Consider the following 9,458-nt stretch of genomic DNA (forward strand, 5'->3'; position numbering starts at 1 on the left):
CAAAATTAATTCATCAATTCAGTAATCTTTTACAGAATTACAAGACGGGATCCATAGTCGAGTCGATCACTCAAACACAACACCTCCAGTTTAAACCACAGCCTCCAAACTGGTCTTGAACCTACCATAGGTCTTGATGAGGAACTGCCTCGAGAATGGAAGCCCATAAAGAGTCAACTGTGCTTTGTGCGTTTATTGGACTCTCTTTTCAAGACGCCCACCATATAGTAGTCCAAGGTGTTCAGATTCGGTGAGCTAGAAGACCACATTTATTTTGTCCTTTTGCTTCAGGAGGAGGAGGTTGGGAGTGTATATTTTGATCTCAAAAAGTGCATGGGTCTTCTTTGCAGGTGTTCTTAACACATGCAACTACTTCAAAAGCCTTTACAACATCGTTAACATTGTATTTGAGCAGCTACGTAAACTCAAAAATCTCCTTGAGTATACTCTTGACACAGAGCAACACAATAATGGTCGCATAGTGTTCGTATTCAGAGAATATCTGAAGAATTTTGTATTTTTTTCTTTTTTGTTTTGTCAGATAAATCTGATCAGCACACTTTAGTAAACATACAGCTCAGAGTTGTGAAGATATTGAGGTCCAAACATGTTCCGGATTTAAAATCTCCACCCTGTATTTGTATATATATTTCTTCTGTAAGATAATGTGTGCATGTGATTTATGCGTGCCCACACCGTTTGACCAAGAAAGCTGAAGTTTTGCATGGGTCTCTTTTTTAAACCTGGTCAGGCTAAGACGGGAATGTAGATTTTTTTGGGGAGTCATATTTTTTGCAGCTCAAAGAGACCGGATAAGGGATTGAATAACAATTTCAAAAGTGAGTGGCCTTTCAAAAAAATACTATATTAATAATTACATTATCTAAATTTATCCAAGATCCAAAAAGTTATGGGCAAAAAAAATTGCATTTTTTTTTCAGGTGCAAAAAAATGAACTTCAAATGAAATATTGGATTAGTAAAAAAAATAAAATTTCTAGAAATTTGTCTGGAGATTCGTTGACATATAAATTTCGATCATAAAAATTTGATTTTTAACAGAAATATCTGACATTGTCTGATTAATTTTACAAAAAAAAAATTTCGTTTTTTCATCTAAACTCAATTTTGATTTTTTTATAAACAAAATCCCACAAAAAAGATATATTTTGGCTATAAAAATTTAGAATCCAACTGTAAAAAATTGTATTTCCAACTTCCGTAACATTTCATTACATATATTTTGCAATATTTTTAAAATTAACCAGTAATCGATTTTTATTTTTTCGACAATATTATTCTTCATAACTTTTTTGTTTTTCCAAGAACCAAAAAAAAAATTCGAAAATTTTGTGTTCTTCTTTAAAATTCCAATAAATACGATTTACAACTTTTTTGCAAAAAAAATACTAAATAAAAGTTAATTGCAATTACCTTCGCGAATTTCCATTTGGAATTTTTTTTTAAGCGAATAAAAAATGGACTTCTCATCTTGACAATTATTTTATGCATATACATGCTATGTTATTTGTTTTTTTTTTATATTGAAAGGGAGAAGGGAAGGTTCAATGATGAAACTTTGTGGATTACCTTAACAAACCAAATTGCCATTGTGTGAAGAATCTTAAAGAATTAGAATTATATTGGGGGAGGGGGGGGGAGGTTTGGTTCTTATAATTATATTATTTTTAAATTTGAAAAATCCATAGCTATTCACAGAAAATTAATTTTTTTTCTAAAAAAATTTGAAAAAGTAAATTTTTAGGGGGAAAAATTGAAAAATTAAATAAGTGAGATTGCATAAAACAGATTATGTGACATTCTTTCTTACAAACCCTGTATCTATATATAAAATATTAATTTTTTTGGAAAAAAATTTCAAGTTTTAAATTTTGTACTAAATAACAAAAATTGGTCTGGCTTAGTATTCATTCTGGAAAGAACACATATAATACTTATTCTATTTGTTCTATGAATGTGTCCGAGTTGAACCTGTCAGGCAAATTGTGTGAACGGATAAAAAATAAAGGCATAGAAATTTAGAAGGAAAATTGGCTTGTAGATATGTCCTGTCCAATGCAAACTCAGTGATGACAAAAAATTAGTGCAAAATAAATATCAACTGAACGACAGGCTCAGTCATTAGAACGGCTGACCTCGATAAATAATTTAAAGTTTTACAAGCCTTTAAAACAATCAAAAATGAAAAAAGAATTACCCATGTGGATGTTCTTCAACGAATGTTGCGAAAAACTATGTAATGTAGACGGTCCAAGTCTTTCGAATGATGACACACACCCAAATGAATATTTTTTCATTGGAATATTTATTCAGAAGCAATGTTTATGAAGATTAAACATTGGTTCTGACTGATACTAATAAATAATCAAATAAATAAATTTTGTTTTATTTTGTAATAAAGAACTCTATTACAAAATAATGGGTTATGATAAAGTACTTATAGGGTTGTTCGCAGAAAGTGGGTTGGAGGGGCTGTAGCCCTCTCCAAATTAAGGATTTATTGCTTTTGATTAGAAAATTTAATCTTAGAAATGCAATTATGAAATTCTTTACAAAAAAAATTATTTTTTTTGTGAATAGCTATGGAATTTTTGAAATTTGCTCGCATAGGTGTATTTGAATTTGGCAACTCTTTATGAATATAATTAAATTCAATATATTGCAAGTACAATTTGTGACAACCATATATTATTTTTATAACTTATAATAACTCAAATGATTGGTTTAATTAAATAGATTTGTCAAAAAAAAAATATTTGTCATTTGGTGTGCCTATGGAACATAAAGGTTGGGAACCACTGTCTTAGGGACATGTAATTACGAGGTTTCGTATAATAAAATCCAATTAAGCCTGATAATTAACTCCAACTTGAACAAAGGTTGGACAAAACAATGATGCGTTCCTGCTCTCGCACAAGAATTTTAAGTGTCTCTCTGTACCATATGTTTTTCTCGCCTTCTCTTCGCGCTCCCCGAAATGCCCATCCCTATTTAAGGAATCTAAGTATCTAAGGAACAAAAACAAAAAAGAGTATCTACTCCAACCGATTTTCCTTTTGTAATTGATAAGTTGTGTTCTTTAAAAATCTTCCATCCCTAAGAATTTATCTATTTAGTTACAGTCCCTCTGTTGAATTGGTAGAGTGAAGTCTCCCTGACATTGTAATTCTAATTTTGTTTGTTTTTATGAGATGCATATTCACTGTTCATTTATCCTACTTTGGTCATACTCACGTTCCTTCTACCCAGAACTGAAAGGGCATGCTTCAGTTCATTCACCTAAATACTTCTTGGGGTTACATACAATAATTATCATGCCTTACAGGTAACCCTTATATTTGAGTAATTAAATACATAACCAATTATCACTTAAACTGTCTTCCCTAAAAGAATCCATTACTTAAAATATGAAAAGCATCTTTTGTGATTTTTTGAAAACAAAGACCCATTTATGACTTACTTTTGAGGTCATTCGTGACTTTTTGTTTGAGTTATTTAAATGGTTTTCCTTCGGTTCAAACAGTGAGGTTTTACTGTGCACATAAAAAAATATTTAAATGATGGAAATGCTGATCCTCCTTTTTGTTTTCCTCACACTGAAAAATCCATAAACTATGTAAAAAAGAAATGCAAATCTCTATAAAATGCTTCTAAGTTGATTTGAGACCCTTTTGAACCCAATTAAAACATAAATTATATCTTGTTTATGGGATGATGGAGTTTATTCGTCACATTCTTTGTTTTCTTGATGATCTATTAGATTCTATCAATGAGGTTTTACTCTACTCTACATTTAATTATGACAAACTTTAGATAAATGAAACTTTTTTGTACTTATCATGATGATTTTTTTTTCCTTAATTTTTATAGTTAACATTTATAACTAAACATTTGACATATGTGGTGCATCAACATTAAAACAATCTTTAACAACAATTAAGAAAATGAGAAAATCTAAATTTTATTTTTTACTTCATGTATACATTCAGAGCATTGATTTTATCTAGTGGAACACTTACTTTAAATTTTAATAAATCGGAAATGTAATCGTCGATTGTTTCCAGACTCGGTAGAAGATATGCTTTTCAAGTTTCCTTATGTAAAGTTTCGACTCAATTAAAGACAAAACAATTGAGCAACAAAGGAGTGAAGTTTTGAAGGTTCTTTCACGTGTCATGTCCTCCCATGGCCAAACATCCAGACAATGTCTCACCTTCAGTAAGACATACCTTCAGAGCAAAAAAAATCCAGCCGGAACCATGTCTTGGGAGCTGTAGCCAGTACGGACGAAGTCTACACTCCCATTTTTGTGGAGAGAAAGGAACAGCTCCACGCAGATGCTTATATTGAACTTCTGGATAAGAAATTGCTACCTAGAACTAGACAAAAGTTCGGGCAAACTTTGTTTTCACTCAAAACGGAGCTCCGTCTCATTGCCCGCAATCATTGCCTTCCTGAGAGACACCTTTCGGACTTTTGGGACCTCAGCATGTAGCCACCCTCCTCTCCAGACGTGAACCACTTGGACTAAACTATCTGGAGGATAGGGTGCGTGCTACTCCTCATAAGATTGTCCAGTATCTAGAGGCTTCAATCAAAAATGAGTGAGCCAAGCTCGAATCTGACAACATAGTCAAGGCCTGCAAGGGATTTAGGTCTCGTATTAAGGCAGTTATTATACCCGACGGCTCAAATAATGAATATAATTTCTGCCATGCACTATTTTTAGATGATTTTCTTAAATAAATGTCCTAAAAAAAACTTTTCGTTTAAATTTTACTATCGAAAAATTGAAAAAAAATAAAATATATAACACTGGATATTGCCCCTTTCAACCATGAAAATATGTCAGTTTCTTCTTCTTTGATAGTGACAATCAATTTTGTATACTATAAGTGTAAATTTGCGGCACACTCAAAGGCTTCATGAGACAATTTGGGGATAGAAATTGAGGATAACTCGTCCAAGAATACAAATATAATCCACACTTAATTTCAAAAAGTTCTTCTAGCTTGCTTTTGTGTTGACGAGTAACATATATTCTTATACTTTTCTTAGATTTACTTATTAAAAGTTCAAAAATAAAAAAGTATTTCATATTCGATGTTTATGTCTCTATAAATATTCAAATTTTTAAGAATATTAGCAAAACAGCTGATAGAGTAAGAATGAACATATTGTTGCATATCATGAGGGTTAAACATGTTATTGGTTGATAGAAATTTAGGATAATTTTTCGAAAAATACAAATATCATCGATACTCGCTTTAGAAAAAGTCATTATTAGTATTGAGGGGCGTAGATGTTCAAAATACTATCCGTTGGTAGCCTAAATAAAACCCCAAAAATTAACGTGGTAATTCTGAAAATTGGAAATTTTTTTCTATAAGAGCAGCTCAACTGTCATCAGGTTTTATTAGATTAGCTGTGAGAAGCCCTAAGAGGATTGGAAATGAAGTAAACACAAATCTTGCTCTGTATATAGTAAAAACATTGGCAAAAATGACTTTGAGGTCGTTCCTAAACTCAAAGACTTTTTATCATAACTATAATCATAACTTTCCAACCAATGTTGTATAGAGAAGAATGGTTACATTATTAATCCAATATCTTACTTAGTTTTTATCAAGATTGAATGACTTACCACATGTTCAAATTTGAAGAAAAGGATCCAGTCCTGGATCATTTGTGTCCTAAAATGGAATTGATCACAATAAGGACATAGAAAGAGTTGACCTCATGGGTCTTTGATAATACAATATTTTATTGGCATGTCCTCTAAATATTGAAATCATATTAGCCTCTTATTACAAAATTTTTATTGCCAAGAATTGCATACAATATTATGTAGGAAGTCAAAAAACAGTTCCTTCGTCATCATCAAGATAAAAAAAAAGACAACATACCTAAACTGTTTAAATGTATAATTGGAATTTTTGAAGTTTGATTAAAAATTAACTATAAAAAATAAATTTAATTTTATAGCTTGTGGTCTACCTTATTCGAATATAAAGTAAAAAAATCTTTCCATGTGCATAAAATATAATCCCTATATTACATGTAGTTAAATTTTTTTTAGTGTATTCATTTTAAAACTTATTGTACCAATTTTCTTATGAATAATTCTAGCATGTTTCAAACAAAATATTATCCATCTAACAAGAACAATTATATAGTTAATTTTTCAACATTAAATAACATTCAATTTTATTATAAGATTGTTATATATAAATATTAAGTTTAATTCTTTTTTTGCCGATAATGAAGGAAAAAAAAGACTAGATTTATGGAAGACTTCCAGAATTTTGTCATGTGGTCTTTGTGATTTTGTGAGCCAAGCCTTTTTAAAATTCGAAATTCAACTGCATAATAAAAGACCTATTCACGATAATAATTTGAAGGTTTATGCAAAGAATATAATAGAATCAAGTCTGATCCTTTTAATTTTATGTCAGATATGTCCCGGATACATGTCTCCTGCAATGTCCCACTCCATATTAATAGTCATCCATATCTTTTAAAATTCAAGACGAAGAGTATCCGGCAGGGGTTAATCCTACTACAATAAATTGTGAAAATGATTTAAACACCTCTGAAAGGATCACATGTGAAGACAATGAGAAGCAAATTATGACTCAATATGATGCTAAGTCTGAATTAATAGATAGAAGCACAGAAGAAGCCATCGAGGTGGAAGGGGTTTAGATAAACCAGAGCATGAATAAGGAATGGAGGGTTGAAGGTAAGCTCCACTTGAAAAAGGGAATGTGAAAATAATCGTATGTGAGACTTCAGTATGTGGTGACATTCATTTAATACTTAAGGTCATTTAGTAAAGGTGCTACAAAAGTTGCAATACAGCTACGTAAACCTTTTGGAGAAACAGCTTCATTAAGTTAAGGGTCATGTACAGAAAGCAATCAAGCGCTTCATAAAATTCAGAGGAATTAATTTCTCCAGTTTTACTAGTTTTCAATTTTTGTTGTTCAAAAGCATGTCATATGTTCCTTTAATAACTTAATTTGCCGGTAATGTATTGCCAGAAAAAAGATCTCAAATGTGATTAACTGAATTTTTTCCTGAAGTGGTCTCAGATTATATAATATCAAATCCTGGTATTATTAAGATTTTGTGACTTAATAATCCTTTATCCAGACGTAATTTGTCTTCCAGACATTAGAGCGGATTCATTCATGTAATTTTAATTTTCCGATCTGCCTACCAAAAATATATCCCTCATTTATTACGGCGTCTAATTCAAATAGAGAAAATTTAACCCTTGTTACAAAATAAATTTATGGATATATCTTACCTGAATGAATATTCACAAAGAAGTGACTGACATAAAATAGGGATAACGGTAAATGGACTTAAATTTTCACTTATATGGTCCTCATAAGCGCTCCAATTTGTTCTTTTGAGCCATTATAAAAATAATCAGAAAAATTATTTATTTCCTCTATTACTTTTAGGAGATCTCTACGTCAATTTAGACAATCCATCCAAAAATTATCCTAACAGAGTAATTTTAAATGATTTAACAGCAAATAATGATTAGTTACACCCTCAGGAGCTGAGAGAAATTGTGATTGCCGCAGCAGTAAGATATGCTGAACTTTCCATTAAAGTCCTTGCTCTGGGGAATAATTCGTGGACTTTGCCTGGAGAAAAAAAAAAATACCTTCGATCAACTACAAACCACCATTTAAAGGCTTTAAAAAGAATTTTAAGACAATATATTCATTAATTATCATTCTTTTCATCAATTATCTTAGTTGCATTGTGAATACCGTATTTTTTTACCGCTAATGGTAATGAATATATCTGTTTTATATACGTATTTATTGTAAACTTTTGTAATATTGCAATGTAATCTTACCCCGAAGCTTTAAACTTAAATGTGTATCTATGTATGTTTATATTTTACACAACTGCTTCAGTATTTAAGTGTAAGAAAGAAATATATATATATTTAATCATGGAACTTTATACAAGTAAATACATTCTTTCTCGCTTCGCCATCACAAAGTCAATGGAGTACCAAAGTAAAGTATTGTTGTCAAAGATTAAGTAAGAACTCGTAGGAAATGATAATTACTTGTCTTAGACGAAAATACAATCTATGAATCCAGTGTTGATAGGTTGCCCTTATTTAATAAAATAGGAATATTTTAAGAAGGTTGACAATAGAATACTTAGAAGTATTGAGGTGAAAAAATCTTAATAGTGCTTTGGGCTCCAATTTGATTTCTATGGCTTGAGACTACTGGTGTTCATTATCGAGGATGCAACTTACTCTATAAAAACAGTCAAAGCCTTAAGCAACATTTTCCAATGATGTTGCATGTCACTTGTCATGGTTTGAACAGAAACGCTACGCTCTGCCCTAATTACTTTGAAAATACTTTGAAAGATAATAAAATATCTTTATAAAATAACGAGTTCTTCATATTTCATAAATAATTAATTATTACTCATTCTAAATACTAAATATGACTAAAGAAAAGAGTACCAACCGAAATAAGTATTGGAAAGGATTTACTTTTATAGATGTTAATATAAATAAAAGTTAAATATTTTTGCTTTCTATACTTTTTAGCAGGGTCGTAAGTTTACCATTGTGTACAATAAATGAATTTTAAATAAATTTATTTAACTTATTCACTTAATTTGTATTGCCTTACAATGAATTAAGTCTGGATTTTAAAATTATTACTTAATAATTATATACATAGGACAGAGTGCTATGTGTATCAACAGTGACGTCATTAAATTATCTTGATAATGAAAAAAACACAAGCGTAGAATTTCCTCGCTGCCTCACCTTTATATATAGTCACATTGGTTATCATTAATATGATACATTTGAAATTCCAACCTACAATCAATTCATTTTGATGCATAGGTATTGTATTATCTTATTCAAAGGACACCCAAGGTTGAGTGACTCATCACATCTTAAATTTTGTTCCCCTTATGTATTTTTGATGAACCTACTATTACTATTATATATTAAATAATATATAAAATTGGGAAATGGGTGTGGGATTTCTCCTTTAAAACAACCATTTATTACATTTTTTGTTGAAAGGAATAAGGATTAGCGAATAATTAATCAAAATTGGATACATTTGTATTTTCTTTTATTATATACCAAGTGGTCCATTAAAATCTGAGCATTTTAACATGATAGGCCTGTTAACTTGAAGAAAGTTTGAGAGGAGAGCAACTTAGCTCTCATCACTCTTAATTCAATTAGTTGCACGCAGCTATTGGGTAGAAAATAAACATAAGTTCCACTCCGTCTCAAGAAGAATATAGAGAGGCTTTAATCCGACGTGGAACTTCCAATCCACTCTGAATACAACAAGAGCATACCCCTTATAACCCCCCTGTAAATCATCAATGTTACTCGTTGTTATTTTACGCATCATTGAT

Source organism: Lepeophtheirus salmonis, chromosome 9 (assembly GCF_016086655.4).
Source record: "Lepeophtheirus salmonis chromosome 9, UVic_Lsal_1.4, whole genome shotgun sequence".
NCBI classification, from domain to species: domain Eukaryota; kingdom Metazoa; phylum Arthropoda; class Copepoda; order Siphonostomatoida; family Caligidae; genus Lepeophtheirus; species Lepeophtheirus salmonis.